The 17,752-nt window shown below is 48.6% G+C and overlaps 1 long non-coding RNA gene across 1 annotated transcript; it reads left to right on the top strand.

Moving 5' to 3' along the window:
* The first annotated feature begins 12,592 nt into the window (after window positions 1–12,592).
* On the top strand, window positions 12,593–17,233 carry LOC110567321 (uncharacterized). Its single transcript, XR_002477777.2, has 2 exons — window positions 12,593–13,200; window positions 16,721–17,233. It is a non-coding gene; the product is annotated as an uncharacterized LOC110567321 (long non-coding RNA).
* Window positions 17,234–17,752: the final 519 nt, after the last annotated feature.

Raw genomic sequence — 17,752 nt, 5'->3', positions numbered from 1 at the left:
TCCTGGGAACACTTGGCCTCCTTCATCTCCCGGTTCTGTCACCACCCTAAATTCTTCCAACATATCTCCCTGTTTTCATTCCTGACCTCTTTCCCCCAACACACTCACACACACATGCACACACATGAACACAATCACTCATGCATGTTCTCAGACATGTACACAGATATAACCACAGGCTCACTCGTGCACCCTCCAGAAATCACGTACCAAGTTCTGACCATACCAAAATGCCTTAAATGCACAGTGAAAAAGCAGGTTTAAATGGCACTAGAGGATGAGGATGCCAGTCCCCTCACACCTGGAGTCGGGATTAATTAAGTGGAACAGAGATCACGTACAGACAGGAGAGTGAGAGGTTAACCTCCGTGATGCAGCTTGCAGATAGAGGAGCTATGCTGGGAACAGCAGCTCTCTGGTCAGACAGCCAAGGGGCTCAACTCACTGCTCTGCCATTTCCCAGCTGTGTGACCTCTGGCAAGTTACTTAACCTCCCTGAGTCTCCATGTCTCCTCTGAAAAATGAAGACAATAGGACCCACCTTGGAGTGTGGTTGTAAGAGTTAGTCCAGATAATGCATATAAAATGCTGAGCACGTGGCAGGCATTCAATCAGCAGAGCAGCTTTGTATCATCTTCATCAGGCACTCAGGGACTGGGAAATAAACGAAGGTCAGAGGAGCCAAGGAGAGCTGTGTGGAGGGGTAGACACTGAACCGGCCTCATAGAGGGACCAGGGAGTTAGTGGAAAACGATGTGGGCTTGGGAAACAGAATTGGTACCTGCATGGTCCAGACTGGCAGAGGTTTTATCCTGCAGCCAGGAAGGCATTCAGAGGAAATGCTAAGTCTAGAGTCAATCCTATTAAAAATCCTCCTACCCCAAACTCATACTGACTGGAGGTCCTCAGCATCTGTGAGCATCTTGGGTATGTTACAATAAGCATCAGTCCGGAAGGAGGCCCAGGCCCAGACCCCAGATCAGAGCCCTGATGAAGGACCCAGCATGGCTCCAAATCACAGTGGAATCTAGAAGAACAGGAGCTTGGAACCAACAAACCCAGCTTTGAACCCTGCTTCCCACTACTGGCCATGTGACCTCAGACAAAGCAGTTCACCTCTCTGAGCCCGCTTTATGAGATGGGGCTATCACAGTCCCTGGCAAACAGCAGGTACTCCATGATGACAATTGTCAGCAACCATAAGTCCGGTGCCAGTCCACCTCCCAGTTCTGTTTGCTGCCTGAGCTTTTAATTCCTCTTTCTGAGGACCTGGGCCCACGTGGTCACTGTCCCTGATGCTCCTCCCCTCAATGTGAATGTTAATGTTCCTCTTCTCTCTGGAAGAATTCAAAGGGCCATGGAAACTTGTTTATTAGGAAAAGCTGTGGGAGTCTGTCCTGCTTGGTGGAGGCGCTGACCTCTCCCATCCTTCCCTGCATATTTCTCCCCAGCGACATCTTTTCATGTTCCCTGGCTCACTTGGGTGAGTCACAGATCTGTAAATCCTGACCACAGAAAACTTGGCAAAGTGTATTAGGTGTTTATTGGAAAGGGAAGGAGGCACATGATCAAAACATTGGCCGTGGCTTTCGTCTCTGAAACTTGCAAAAGCAAGTTTTAAAATTTATGTTTGAAGCATCTAATCAGATTCACGGAGCACTCTTTTTAAAAAAAAAAAAGCATAATAAGAATAAGATTGTATAATACTCCTCAGTGGCAGTCAGATCTGTGAGCGGCCTTTGCATGGGGCCAGATATCTCCATGAAAATGAAGAAATTTATGCAGTTTTCAGTTTTCCTATTGATACAAAACATCGTTTAGACACAGCCCCACGGACACACACAGACTGCGGTTCTCTGCAAAGCCCCATGCTGCTCGTGCCTCCATGCCTTTGCACGTGCGGCTCCCACTGCCTGCAACTCCATTTCACTTGCTTTAGGAAACCTTTGTGGCTACTTTGTGTTCGGCCCTGAGTTGGGCACTGGAGACAAAGAGATGAATCACAGTCCCTGACCTCCAGAATCAGTGAGGAAGAGAGGCTAACAGGAGGGGACTCAAGCTGAATCTTGACAGATGAGCAGAAGTTCTCCAAATGGACAGATACAGAGGAGCCTTTCTCACATGAGCACATCTACTCATTCTTCAAAATGCAGCTGTATCTTCTCCTCTGGGAAAGGACCCCTCTTGCTGGGCTGGCCACTCTACAATGTATATTGTATGCTCCCTCTCATGCCCATCCTCACATCAAAACCCATTTCCCGGTTAATTTTTCTGCCAGGTAGTCCAGACTAGGGGTTTTGGAGAACTGACATTGTTTCTTCTCTCCGCATCTCCCATGCCCAGCTCTGCATCTGCTGAATGGCACGTTCATTAGGCGTTTGGTGTTGTTTTTAAGCTGAGCATCACTGTCATCGGCAGACAAGAGCTGAAGCAGCCATGTGGTGTTATGAGAGCCACACCTGAACCGTACCCACCAGGCCCCTGTTACTTTAAGCATCTGAGCCCTGAAGGAGTCTGAGTGGGATTAACCCTGGATCCCAGCCTCATTCCTGCATCGTGGTTTGGTGGTGGTATTGGGAGGGGTTACTCAATCAAGGAGGAAATATGCTTTGAAATGAAAGCACTTCCCTTTCTGATCTGACTGGCTCCACCGTGCTCCCTGCCTTCTTAGTATGCATGTATTCAGCCCCATTTCAAGACTCACCCTCAGTATCTTCCCCACCCTGATGGGCTGAACCGGGTTTCCTCGCTTCACTCCCCCTCCAGTCCTCTCCAAAGACAAATTGCTTACATCTGTCAAGGCTTTTCTGATTAATAGAGGAATACGCCATGGGATGTCATCAGGGGTTCAGGGGCTTTTGATCAAAGGGGGAGGGGGAACCGGGCCACACATCCCTGCTGGTTCATTTATCAGGTCGGTTCAGCACCTTTCCTCCCAAGTGCCCTGACATAGGCCTCCTCACCAGCCCACCATCAGCTCATGTGCTCCCTATGGGACTGGAGCAGAGAGGAAATGGGGTTCCAGTGAGGGGACAGTGGGGAGCAAGACACAAGGAGAGAGGGAGAGAAGCAAGCTGAGGGGCACGGCCTGCACACTGGTCCTCCGGGCAGGGTACCTGAAGCACTTTTCATTCTGGACAGCCACTGGGATGAACATGTACCAGGCAATTCCCCTGAAGCATGGAATAAAAAGGAAGGAAGGAAGGAAGGAAAGGGGAAGGGGAAGGAAGGGAAAGGGGAAAGGGAAGAGAAGGAAGGAAAGGAAGGGAAGGATGGTAGGAGGGAGGGAGGCCATTGGATGACTAAACCAAAGAGAGAATGAGGGACTGAGGGATCTAAGAAAAGAATGGATAAAGGAGGGAAAAATGATTGAATTAGTGAGTCAATAAATGTCTGAAAGCAGTCATAAATTAATGATTTATAGCAGTCCTTACAAAAGTGAGTGATTTTGCATAGACTCATCTCTCATTCTTTTTTCAATTCAGCCATTGGTTGGTGTTAAAAGACCCCACTTAGAGGAGCAACACTAAGGCCACTTTGAAGGAATTCAGGCTTCACCTCCGCCCCAGCTTCTCCCATCCAAGGACCCTCTTCCTTACCTTGTGGCCCGCTTGCCCTCTGTAATAGGCCCTGTGAGCTGGGCAAGAGAAGGGGCAGCACAAGGTTGGGGCCTGCCTCTCAGCGCATGCTTTTTTCCCTGCAGAGCCAGGTCCCTGAGGAGCGGCTGGTATCTGTCACAAGCTCTGTGTGTCCTCAGGCTGCAAGGATACTGCCTACTGTGTCTCTTAAAGAACACTTCTATTGGGAACTTTGCAGTGGGAACTCCATATAGGGTTTGCTTTAGAGGCTGCTAAATTAGACTCTGAGGATTTAGATTAACCTAATTTAATGACACGGATGACTGGCTGGATTGAAGTTCCTTGCTACAATTTTCTTCTTTCAACTCACTCAACAATTATTTCCCTCAAGTTGGTTGCAGATGCAGCCTGCCCAGGAATTATAATCCATTCCTTACTGAGCAGCAAGGAGGCCAGGGAGACGCTGGCCACTCTACATGCATACTACCCGGGCAGCGGAGCTGGCGGACAGCAGCGCTGTGGGCTTGTCTATGCCACTGCTCAGAACTTGCAAAAAAGGCCCCAGAGTCTTGCCAGGCTAGGTTGGCTGTCCTGGGACCTGGCAGGCAAGAGTCTCCATGGAGACATAGCTGGCTCGCTCCTGACTGGGTGGTGGCTCTCTCTATCCCCTGCTCTTAGTTCAGAGGGAGCATTCCCCTCACAGATACGCAACACACACAGTCATGCACAATCACAAAAGACACATATGGACTCATCCAAGATGAGATGCACATGAACACTCAGTCACAGACACACACAAACACACACATCTAGATATAATCCAAACAAAGAGGTACTAAAAGACACATACATACCCCCAGACACACCAAGCTCACCCACCCTAATATCCCACTGTCCTTAGCCTGGAATCTGATTCAATTCAATCCAACAATCACTTATGGAGTGCTGTCTATGTGCAAGTACTCAATGATCAGACCCAGAAATATTCATGGCCTAGGACTGAGGATCACAGAGACACACAATTCATTCAGTCAGTGCTTAGGAAACGCTCCAGTGTGGAAGGCCCTGCAGAGGGCAGCGGAGGGCACATGATGAGGCATCAGTCCCAGGACCTGTGCTCACAGATCTCATGACAGAGATAAAAGAACATCCATCCTGGTTGTCATGCAAAAGCAAGGTTTTAAAGAAGGCCTCCTCTGGCCTGGTCCCTGAAAGAACCTACCTGCACCTTCTAGAAGCCCCCATTCAGTTGGGGAGGCACACAGGTAAACAAGCCATGGCACCTCCATAATCCAGGGCTGTTACAGAGGGAGCTGTGGAGTCCTGAGGAACCTGAGGGTTCTTGAAGGACTTCCTGGAGGAGGTGAGGGACTAGATAAAAACAGCAGGATAGGCACTCCGGGTGTGAGAAAGGGATCAGGGAAAAACCCAAGGCCACCAGGGAGAAGCTATGTTCAGAGAAGGGCAGTTCATATAGTGGGACCCAGACATGGGGAGCGTCTGAAGGAGTCAAATTCCAGACTTGCTGTCCTAGCAAGTCAGTGCCAACTTACAGGTAACAACACTGCTGTAATTTATATTAAAAACACCTTATCCCTGGAGTAGGCAGCTGTTTCAGGATTTTCTCCCATGCTGGCCAAATGCATTGGCCAGGCTGCTGACCCCCATCTTGCCCCCTGGCTCCCTCTCATGCTGGTTTCCAGTCCCTTCAGAGGCTGCTGCAGTGTGAGAGAAAGATGAGCTCTGAGATAACTCCCACTGCTGTCTGTGGGCCTCATACCCTGCCAGTGCCCAGGTCCTGACCTGCAACAGGATTTCTGAGGCCACGGTCTTGATTTCATTTGTCCTGGGTAGATGCAGAGGCTTGGCCAGTTGTGACACCCTATACATTGGTCAGTGCTTAGAGAGATTTGTTGCTACATGCCTAGAAAAGCCAGATAACTTCCTGAGCAGCCATTTCTCAGGGACGTGGCCCCTGGTCCAGGTTTTCCCCTGGAGTTGCCCCTCTCTTCACTCTTCCCCATTTTTCATCCTTCCTTTCAGCTGACTAACTCTGGCCCTTCCAGACCAAGCTGATGTGTCACCTCTCCCAAGAAGACCTTCTGAGCCCCCATCCCCACTGCCCCAGGGGAGTTAGACACACTTTCTCTGTGCTCCCCTGTATTGCCCTTATCAAGCAACACAGTCACTGTCTGTTTACTTAGAGATCTCCCCAGAGATCCTAACAGCTCTTCCTGTGGCCCAGCCTCCCTACAGAGCCTATGTGCCAGCTATTTATCGCTGCCTAGCACATTAGCCCAGAACCTAGTGATTCAAATCAACAATAGTTATTTTTTACCACTAAGGTTTCCAGAGGTCAGGAATTTAGCACAGCTGGGACACTTTGTCCACAATGTCTGGGCCTCAGCTAGGGTCTGGAACCATCTGAAGGACATTCCTAATGTGTGGTGGTTGATGCTCCCTATTGACTGCAGGACTACATGGGCCTCTCCATGTAGCCTGAGCTTCCTCCCAACATGGCGTCTGGGTTCCAAGAGCAAGCATCCCAAAAGAGAGTGTGGGTTTGGGGGAAGAAAGAGAGAGAAAGAGAAACAAGTGGAATCTGTATCCTTTTTATGACCTAAAATCAGAAGTCATATCATAGCACTTCAACTATATTATATTGGCCAAAGCAGTCATATACACCAATCCAAATTTAAGGGGAGTAAATGCAGTCCCCCTAAGTGGAAGGAGTGTCTGTCACACTGCAATAAAGACATATGGGGTGAGATAAATACAGGGCATGGCTATCTTTGGAAAATATGATCTGCCACAATCTGTTACCAACAGATGCTTCATGAAGGGCTGCAAAGTGAATGAATGAATGAATGAATGAATGCTCCTTTTTCTGCACTATCCATCTCTCCTCTGTCCTCAGACAATTCTTCTCAGTTCAGAATCCAACTAACTCTGACAACCCCGAGTGGCAGGTCACAGCCCATTTCTGTTTTGGAAGCCAAGGGGCCATGAACTCCCACCAGCTCCAGAGTTGTCAGAATTGTCCCCAGTTTCGGGGTGGTCACTGTGGTTTTCAGAAACAGGGCAATGATGTCGAGAATTAGAGAGGCCACCAGAGTAGGGGAAAGCATCTTTTAAAAGGTTTTCAAGATTTAATAACTGCCTTCAGCTATTTAATATTTTTAGGAGAAAAAGAACTACTTGTACTATCTGATGATATTTTTCGAGCTCTAATTTTTGAGTAACTACTATATGCTTTCACAGTTTTACTAATTAATAACAGAATACATTAAGACTTTACAAAGAGCCAGACTCTATGCTAAGTGCTTTTAGAGGCGCTGTTTCTGTAACAGTTCAAAAACTACTAATGTATGAGAATTCAGAGGCTTCCTCCACTTGCGATAGTCGAATGCAAATCAGCTCATCAGTTGGGAGAGAACAGAAAAACCCTTCAGTGAGTGGTGCTTTTTGGAGTAGGTACAGGATATGGGAGAACTGAGGTGAAGAGGAGAGCATCTTTCAGAATCACGGTGGTGGTTATGCAACAGGTCTCCTGTAACGTTATTCAAGAGAAGAAACCAAGATTGAAGTACTTTTTAAGTTATTTCTGCTGCTTGGACTGAACTTCTTTGAATGAGACTCTATACTAAGTCTGTGCTACTGGGACACTGGAAGTTATAAGGGTTACATCTCACTTGATTCTTATAACAGTGTGATGAAAGAGAAATTCCCATTATTTCCTTTAAATAGCTGGAAAAGGAATAAGATTCAGACAGTCTAAGAATATGTACAAGACCACAGTGCCGACAAGTGGCTAGGCCAGAACTAGAGCCCAGATGTCTCCGATGTGGAGCTGAATCTCTCACCCACTATGTCACACCACCTCTCACCTCTTGTCTTAAACTCTGTAGATAATTGGAAGAGAGGAGCACGGGCATTTTACCAGAAAAGGATTTCAGGACTTATTCCCCAGGTGAGAGTGGGGAGGGCAAGAAATCCAAGACAGGTGGTTTTCACTCTCCACATGAAGCCTCCTGCTCTGTTTCTCCTCCTGAGCAGCAACATCTCAGATTTGTTAGAGCTTTCAAGAACACATTCCCTCCTCCACTTGGTTGGAGCTCAGCCTTGCCCCACAACAATCATACTTACTACTACCCCCTCCATTAGCCATGCTGGGCCTTCTCTCTGTGACGTCCTTTCCTCCACCTCACCACCAATCCAGCTCTTACCATTCTTTTAAGTTCCAACTCAGATGCCACCTCCTCCATGGAGTCGCCTGTGAGCACCCCAGCCACAGTGCATGGAAATGGGTGTGGCTCTCATCACCTCACCTCAACTGTAACTACCTGTATGCATACCTGTATGCAAAGAACACACCTGTTCCTTCTCTCTCTCTCTCTCTCTCTTTCTCCCTCTCTCTCTCTCTCCCCTCTGCCCCCTTCCTCCCTGTTCCTCTCCTCCCTGGAGCAGCTAGCCCAGGCCCAAGCACATGGTGAGTGTCCACGTAGAACATTTTAGACTTCTCTGTGGGGGAGAAAAAGTAATCTTAGTATTATGGGCTTAATATTTGTGTCCCCACAAATTCCTGTATTGAAGTCTCATCCTACTGTGATAGTATTTGGACGCAGGGCCTTGGGAGATAATGAAGTCATGAGGGTAGAGCCCTCATGAATTGGATTAGTGCCTTTTATAGGGGGCCAGAGAGCTGGCTCACTCTCTTCCCCCATGCATGGACACAATGAGAGCTCAGCACTCTGCAACCTGGAAGAGGGCCCTCGCCAGAACCTGAGCACGCTGGCACCCTGATCTTGAGCTTTCAGCCTCCGGAGCTGTGAGAAATAAACCCTGTTTTTTGTAAGCCACCCAGTCCTTGGAACTTTGCTATAGCAGCCCAAATGACTAAGACATTGAGTTTTGTAGGGAGTTTTTTTCAGAAAGTCAAATCCAATAAAACAAATCTGATGATTCCAAATTCAGAGCCTCAATGGCTCCTGTGCTCTCAGCTCTTCCTTTTGTGTTTGTTCTGTTGAATGAAGGTATGGGGGGGCCTTAAAATGAACCAGGCTCATCTCCAGAAGACCTGAGCCCTCTGTCTGCCTCAGGTCCTTTCTCAACAAATCACAATACACATATGCACACACCCCACCTGTCCTACGTCATGTTCTGGAGGGTCTTGTTCTCAGCAGAAATTCCCAAACTCCTTGGCCTAATACACTTATCCCCTCCCCAGATCTAGACCCACCTCCACCAGGCCAACCTCACCACTTCCTGCTTTGAATCCCTGGGCAAGTTACTTAAGCTCCCTGGGCCTCAGTCACTGCAACTTAGAACGGGGGTGATAATAATGCCTGGCATTTAGGAACAGCTCATTAAAGAGCTGTGGAATGCATGAATGATCAAACAGTACCTAATTTATAGGGTTATTTTGAGGATTCACAGAAATGTAATGAGAAAGGAGCAGAATGCACAGCAAGCGCTCAGCAAACAGTAGCTCAACATTGGTGGAAAGACTGAAAGGCTGCACTGTGACGTTTCTTGCCATTCACAGCCAAAGTTTCTTCTTTTTTTACATAACCACATCTCTATCTGATCTAAGCATTTTTAAGAAACAGTAACAAACAAAACACAAAACCAAAACAACCAGCAACAGTAACCTCATAACTGTTCTCTGTGACCACACACAGATGCCAAGCATAGCTCAGCTGAGCCAGTCCAGCCACCAGGCAGAGAGCGATATATCCTGATGATATCCAGCAAAGTGAGCCTGAGAACACTCCTGTGGGGTGAGTCAGACTCCAGGGTAGAGACAGGGTCTGCCAGGATGAGCAGAGGTGCTGTGTGTCACCAGCTACGGCCAAGAATTGGCATCCGGGGGATGGCCGTATGCATGTAATGTGCACAGCTCCGGGGTTGGAGACACAACACAGCCCGAGTCTGAGGGGCTTTAGGGGTGAACCAGAGCACAGGCAATCACAGGAACAGACGGAGGCTATGGTGAGTTCAGGCTTCCACAGGGTGGAGCCTCATTGTCAACCACGTCATGTGGAGGTAGTTGCTTTGCTTGCTTAAGCAGGACTCTTCCTCAACACTCTATGGCTATCCCTGGAGGCCAACACCTCTTCCCTAACCCTGAATCACAGTGCCTTCACTGTTGATTCTGCAAGGCTGCAGACCTAGGGCTGGGCAGGTCCCAGGCTGCTCTGGCTGTTCATCCTACTGACTTCCGTGTGGATCTGAGTAGCTCTGGGGCAGGGCCCACCACACAGGACAGGCACTCAGAAGTAGGAGGTACTACTAGTGCTGATGGAGCTGGGGCCACAACATCCTGCATGCAGGCTCTGTCCACTTACTCCCAGGTGAGGCCTGCCTGGGAAGCAAGCCATTTGGATGCTCAGCTCCACATAGGTGGGTGTCCAAGAGAGGTGTGGCCTGGACTTGGCAGGCACCCTGGACCCTGCAGAGCATCCTGGATGTCAGTGTTTCTCCTGACCCTCCGGTCACCCCTCTGGACTTCAAACCTGGACCTGAACTCAGATCTCTTCTGGCAGGGAGGCTCTGCTTTTTCCTATGCACTCAAACATCAGCTCCTTCCCAAGGCAACAGTCTTTGTTGTGCTTTGCAGAGGGAATGAAGGGAAGCTGGGGTAAGTATCAATTCTTGGCCAGCTGGGTCACTCTATCGGTGAGCTTGCTTCTTCCTCCAAGGGTCAACAACGAGGCTTTGAGAGGCCAGGCTCTCCCAGAACAACAGGCGAACTGGCTCAGGGGGCTGTGTGGAGAAGTAGCCCAGCCAGAAAAGTTGCCCACAGCAACTCCATGTGCAAAACAGCTCCCCGGAGTACAGGCAAGCTGGAAAGCTGTCCCCACGCCAGCGCTCTGAGGCGGGGAGTTTTCTAGGTCAGTTCAGCGCATGAGTGTCCCTGACATTCCCCGAGCCCTCCCCGCCCTGGTGCCCTGTGAGAGCGGTCCCTGCCTTCACAGTCTGGAGAGACACCATCCAGGAACTTTTCCCTCTATTTACTGTTATGGCTGGTTGGTGGGTTGTCTTCTCCAACTACACAAGCAGAGCAAAATCTGTAGACAATCTTACAAACACCAAAAATTGCAGAGAGTCAACTAAAATGATGATTTTTTTTCTTTCAGTCTCCCCCTCTCCACCCTGGTTTCCTTTCTTTACATAATTGAGATCCTAAAGTACTTATCGCTCTATGGTTCCATGTTCAGCTCCTCCTATCCCACCTATGGCTTGACATTATCAGTAAGGCTTTTCTCATGTCATTAAATTCTGTTTGTAAACCCCATTTTTTTTAGACAGTCGTGCTCTGTTGCCCAGGCTGGAGTGCAGCAAACCCCATTTTTAAAGGCTGTATAGTCTTCCCTCACTGGGCTGAGGCAGGGTTAATCTAAGCATTTCCCTAGTGTAGCCTGTATTTGTTTGTTTGTTTTGTGGTATTGCAAAAGTAATGATATGAAAAACTTTGCTTGGATTTCAAAATATTTCTTTGGGATAGAGTCCTAGAAGTGGTATTACTGGGTAAAGTATAGGAACATTTTTGGGGCTCTTGGTCTCTGTTGCCCAATCGCCTTTGGGAAGACTGAACGCTTTTACACTTGATAGAGAATTCAATACACGGTGCTTAACCGTCTGTGATAGAGGATCCCTCAACCACAAACCTCGCTGCTCTGAATCCAGTTATCTTGCCACCGCTATCAACTCAGGGATTGGAAGGACCGAACAGTCTCCTTTCTCCCCACCTCCAAAGGCCACCTTCCCCACAAAATCAAAGACTTTGAATATTCTTGGAAAGATTTCTGGGACCAGGAGCTAGGCAGACCAGGTTCCAGAACATTTGTCACCAGTGAGCTGATGACAGTCTTCAATGGTCAAGCAGGAGGCTTGAACTGGAAAGTCCCTAATGCCCCCCAGCTTGTGACCCACTCTGGCAGTATAGGAGTTAGTTTCTGGGCTGTGGTATCAAGCCAAATTGGTTCAAGCCTCAGCTCTGCCACTTGCCAGCATCATGATCACGAGCAAGTTAAGTTACCTGACTGGCCTAAGCCTCAATCTTATAATATGTAAAATGGGAATGAGGGAAATCAAGTGATGGTGAAGATTGAATGTAATTAAAAATTAACAATTTTTAAAACAGTGCCTGGCACAGAGTAAATACTCCATAAAGGGCTGATGCCAAGGCGTGTGCTTGCTTTCAATTACAAACATCAACCCAGCTGGAGGGGGTCTCTAAGGTTGGTGTAAACAAAGTCAGGGAGCAGAGAAAATGCTCGCAGCCCACAGTGGCCCACGCTATCTGGCAGTGGCCTTGCCCCATCTCTGTCTGGCCCAGGCAGTTCCTGGCACTTGCTTTGCATCTGACCAGGTCTGGCTGTGCAGCACCCCTCAGGCAGGGCGGCTCTGAAACTCGATGCTTCCGCGGGAGGAGAGTTGAAGGCCACTTCACCAGGTGGTTATCAAAGGCCTGGCCGCCACAAAGGCTTGGGAACATAATCTCCAGAAAGAGATTGTCTGAACTCAGCTTGCTGGGGAACAAGGACACTGACTCTGATAAGCCCCAGCAGTAGCCAAGGAGGAATTGGACCTGGAGGCTCGGGAGGGCCTTGATGACGCATCCTGTAGACATTTCCTGGGGGCGATGGTGAGCCAGAAGCCAGACACACTCTCTAGGTGGTAGAGGGTTGGGGAAGATGGGAACAGAATCCTCTCTCTGGGATGAGGATGAAAAGAAAGAGCCATGATCACAAATGTGCCTCCTTGTCAGGAGCCAGCCCCATACCGGGCAGCCAGCAAGTGAGCCAAGCCAGGATCTCCAAGGATGGGTACAGGGTAGTGAGGGGCTGCACAGGCCCTCAGGAGGAAGGGGTCATGGCTCTGGTCAATAAGGCCTGCCCGTGGCTCTGCCCTTAGTGCTGCAGTCAGTTTTGCTCACCAGCAAACCTCTAATTCCAGGATACGATATCCTCATGGGAGGAGACTAGGTGGGAGTGATGACTGGCATTTTACCATCTCAACCAGAAACGGAGGTTGAGAGCAGTCAGAAAATGTGTCTAAAATAATCAGGTGAATTAGGGGCCAAGCCAGCATGTGAACATAAGTCTCCCACAGCCTGTTTCTCTGAGGGGGGCTCAGAGGTCTGGGACAAAAGAGGTTAAGACCCTCTGAACTAGTTACTGATGTGTTGAACAAAGCCATCCTACAGAAATGAGGTGAAATGACTGTATGTAATAGGAATTAAATTTCTGCAGTGAACTCTCTCACTGTTTCTTAATAGGAAGCATGAGAAACAAGTGCTAAAAGGCATTTTTCCTTTCTTGATGGCCTTGAAATTCAGCATTCAGTCAACAATCATTAATATCCACTGTGGTGGATCCTGTTACCTACCTGGCCTCCACTGCTTTTTTTCTCTTTCCAAACAGAACCCTGATTTCATGCAGGAACTGGTCTCCCTCATGCCTAGCTCCTTAGAGGCACAATAATTACCCTAAACCCATGCCTCCCAGATGGTGCACCAAGGCGTCCCCTGTGCAGTGAACTCACAGTAGCACCAAGTGATATTTTCAATTTTCAAGAAACACAGTGACATCCACCGGAATCATGAGATTAGTTCAAGGTACTTCAAAATATTAACATTCATGATGTCATAGCTTTGTGAAACCAAGTTTTCAGTGGTTGCTGTCATAAAAAATAAGTACTTTACAAATATCTATGTACATAAGAAAAAAGAACGTCCAGTCTAATTCCCAGGTTTGAGAAGTTGTGCAGTGCCCGATAGGCACACACATCCCATTAGCAAATAATTGTGGGCAATTAAGAATGATATAAAATATTACTTTTCTTTCAATTTACATGTATTAGTTCTTCAAATGGCTGCTAAATTGTTAGGACATACTTATTTAATTGTTTGTACCTAACGACTTAATAAATGGAACTACTGGGTATTTCTTGTGGCCTAGGATGCTGTGAAAAAATACTGAGGCATTAAGGGTGCCATAACCAAGAAAGTTTAGAAACCTCTGCCCTAAGCTAATTAGAACACGGTGTTTCCCTGGCACATGTCCAGGGTCCAGAGTGGGTCCTTGTCCCTATCAGACTGAGGATAAGGACAGCTGTGCCAGGGTTAGAGAAATGTATTCTCTCATTTATGCCAGGCAAGAACAGACAGGAACACAGACCCAAGTGTGAGTGTTCACTGTGTGTGATCACTGGTGATCACAGGGGAGCCACTCTTAGCATGCATCCATGCTGAAGACAACAGAGGAGACCCGGGTCCCTGCTGCCATTGCTGAGCTGCTGTATCTGCCCACCCTGCCTCTAAGCTTCCTGTAACATGAGATAAGACATTTCCTTATTAACATGGTAGTCTGAGTCACGGATTCTGTTACTTGCAGCCCACAGCATTCTAAGGGATAAACAAATCTACTGTGATTGAAGCTGTGTTAGGAGGAGCTGGGGATGTGGAAAGGAGCAGCAGAGCCTCTGCGCTCGGGAGACATGAGACAGAGGAGCCATTCGAACTCCTTATGACTAAGGTCTGTGCAAAGCTCTCCTAGGATGGGGCAGGAGAGTTGGCCTTTCCTGGGGTGAAGTTGAGGGCAGTCCATTCAGGAGTCTTTTAGAAGGGCACTGTCCCCACGACATGGCACCTGTGCCATCTTCCTAGACTTTCTAGGCACACTGCACCAGAGCTCACTGCTCTAACATGTCTCCCTCACCACCAGCTTCTTGAGGGCTCCTGAGAACTCTCCTAGCTGAGCCCCAGACATACCTACGTTCATCAACCACACTTAATCAACCAAAACGAAAGGCCTAAAAGAGAAGGTGGACAATGAAGTGAGGGGAGATGGAGGGCTTCCAGAGAGAGAGATCAGCACAGGTGAATGCAGAAATGTATACTGACATAACAAGTACTATGGGCCTGGGTCTTGCTGGCACTGCACATCAGGGATGAACAAAGCACACGTGGTTCCTTCCCTGAGGGAGTGCACAGCTCAGCGAGCCTTCTGGAGGAAGCAGGCTCGATGGAGGCGAAACATGTAAGCACAAATCGGGGGGAAAGAAGGGGATGTTATGGGGCAGAATAGCAGAGAGCCTATTTTATGTTTGTTTGTTTCTTTGTTTAGATGGAATCCACTCTGTTGCCCAGGCTGGAGTGCAGTGGTGCGATCTTGGCTCACTGCAACCTCCGCCTCCCAGGTTCAAGTGATTCTCCTGCCTCAGCCTCCTGAGTAGCTGGAACCACAGGCGTTTGCCACCACATCCAGCTAATTTTTGTCTTTTTAGTAGAAACAGGGTTTCCCCATGTTTCCCAGGCTGGTCTCAAACTCCTAACCTCAGGTGATTAGCCCACCTCAGCCTCCTAAAGTGCTGGGATTACAGGTGTGAGTCACCACACCCAGGAAACTGACTTTAGATCAGTGGTCAGGGAAGGCCTCCCTGAGGAGGTGACACCTAAGCAAAAACACAAAGGAGAAGCCAGCCAGGCATGGCGGAAGAAGAGCACTGCGCAGTGAGGGCTGTGAGGTGGGCATGCACTCAGCAGCTGGGGGAGCAGAATAAGTCCAGGCCAGAGCTGTCAGATTCAGTGGCACACATGTACATATGCACACGCACATACACACACAAACAAAAGTTAAATGTGGACTTCAGATAAATAATGAATATTTCCTTAGTATAAGTATGTCCCAAATATTGTACAGGATGTATTTATACCAAAAAAGTCCCATTGCTTATCTGAAGTTCAAATTTAACTGTGCATCCTGTGTTTTATTCTGCAACCCCAGTCCATTCTGACCACAGCAGAGTGAGCGAGAGGGAAATGGCCTGAGAGAGATCAGAGGTGGGGCCAGGGCAGATCCCACAGGGCCTGGCAAGGGCTGGATGTTATCAGTGCAATGAGAAGCCAGAGATTAGTGAGAGCAGAGTTGGCACACAAGGACATGACATTGATGGAGCAGTATGACACGATAGTTAAGCTGCATGGACTCTGGACCTTGACAAGCTAGGTTCTGGTCCAGCCTCTGCTGCTGACAGCTGGGTAGTCTCAAGTGAGCAATTAAGCATTCCGCAACTCAGTTTCCTTATCTATGTGAAGGGCATGATGGAAGTGCTCCCCGCAAGGCTGTTGTGTGCAAAGCACCTAGAACAACCCCCAGATCAGTCAGTCTCTGCTTTCTGCTTTAATAGGATTGCTCTTTTCTGTTCTGGGGAATTTTTTGTTGTCTTTTTTTTTTTTTTTGAGATGGAGTTTCAATCTTGCCCCCAGGCTGGAGCGCAGTGGTGCAATCTCAGCTCACTGCAACCTCCACCTCCCAGGTTTAAGTGGTGATTCTTCTGCCTCGGCCATCTAAGTAGCTGGGATTATAGGTGCACACCACCATGCCTGGCTAATTTTTGTAATTTTAGTAGAGACTGGGTTTCACCATGTTGACCATCCTGGTCTCAAACTCCTGACCTCAAGTGATCCATCCATCTTGGCCTTCCAAAATGCTGGGATCACAGGTGTGAGCTACTATGCTCAGCCAGGATTGTTCTTTAAACAGATCTTCTTGGCTGCTGTATGGAAAGGTGGAAGGGAGAGGAAGGAGACCAGGCAGGAGGCTCCAGGTGAGAGATGATGGTGACCACTGAGGTGGAGGGAGTGGTTGGACTCCAGGCTTATTTGAAGACAAGGTTGCAGGACGTGGCAGGGTTCAGGGTCATGGATGAGGTGGGATGAGGTGGTCAGTGTTGCTGGAGCACGGTGCAAGCACCTATCAGGGAGGAGTGAGAAGTAACATTCCTTCTCCCGAGACTGCTCCAGAGGCTTCTCCAGGCAGGTAGAATGGAGCTGTCCTGCCCTTCTGGAAGGGCCAGATGAGGATAGAGACAGGCTGTCACAGAGGCCAGGAGCCCTGGGCATGGAAAGGGCGGCCTCTGCTCTGCAGTGGTCTCCACACTTCTCCCTGTCCTGCAGAGGTAGAACTTGGCCCAGATTTAGTAGTCACATGAAGCTGCCATCTCCATGGATCAAAATTGGCTCTAAATGCAAATCAAGAAGGAAATTACAACAATGCAAGCATACTTGCCTTCTATTTCTGGCACCTCAGTAACTTTAGAAAGTTCTGACCAATTTAAATGGTTTATCATTTCAGGAAAATTCCACTCCTCTTCCAGGGTGACGCCCAGCTTGCCAAGCTCCTGCCCAAACAGTCAGACGTTTCAGATGTGTATCATTGCCAAAGCAAGCACAGATGGGAAGTCACAATTCACTGCTTGCTGCTGACCCTCACACCCAGGGGCCACGTGGCCAGGCCTGGCAGGTCCCAACCCCTCTCCCTGTAGGCCAGGGCTCAGTGCCGGACTCTCGGGGCAGGTGCAGCTGTCACACTCTGATCCAGTGTCCTACAGGGGTCACCAGAGACTACTGGGGACAGTAAACACAGGGAAGCCCGAGAACTGCTGATGAGGCTTGAGTCCCAGAAACACTGGTCCTAGGGGCAGCAAAGATGGAAGACCACTGTACATTCACAGCGAGCCCTGTCTCCTCGTTCATCTTAAAATCAAAAGTGGAGAGATACATACTCTCAACTAACAGTGAACAAACTCATCCAGGGTATGCGTTCCTCACTCTACACACGGAATATTAAAACAGCTTCCAAACTGTCTCCTGGCCTCCAGGCTGAGATTGATTAACCATGTCTGCCATGAGCACAGGAGCAGGGAATGTACCAGGTTCTTCCCATTCGTGGACTGGACAAATCTTCTTGGAAAACAAATGTTATTAGTGTGCCTTAGTTCGAAGAGTTGCAGCGGTCCCCTGCTCCCTCCAGAAAAAGCTAAGCTTGGTACCTGAGTCTCCTCCCAATCTGCATCCCACTTGCCTAGCCAGTCTCAGCTCCCACCTGTTACCCACCAAACACTGTGCTTCAGAAGACTGGCTGCCTCACGGCTAGCCTCAAACATACCTTCAATATTCCCAGTGTACCTGTACTCACTGGGTTCCACCTGACTAGAACGCCCTCTTTTCCCCTTCTCGAAGACTCTTAGACCCAACTAAAGTCTACTCCTCCAGGTATCCATCCTTGGTCACCCAGCCCAACAGCCACCTTCTACAGCACCTAAGTGTTCATGCTTTTCCATGGCCTGAAAGAAACGTTTGCCATTTTTATTTTTTATTTTTGAGA

The sequence above is a fragment of the Aotus nancymaae genome, unplaced genomic scaffold (assembly GCF_030222135.1).
Source record: "Aotus nancymaae isolate 86718 unplaced genomic scaffold, 86718_ANA_hifiasm-v0.15.2.pri h1tg000019l, whole genome shotgun sequence".
Lineage (NCBI taxonomy): Eukaryota > Metazoa > Chordata > Mammalia > Primates > Aotidae > Aotus > Aotus nancymaae.
Note: the sequence above shows the minus strand (reverse complement) of the source record. Positions and strands in the feature narration are given on the sequence as shown.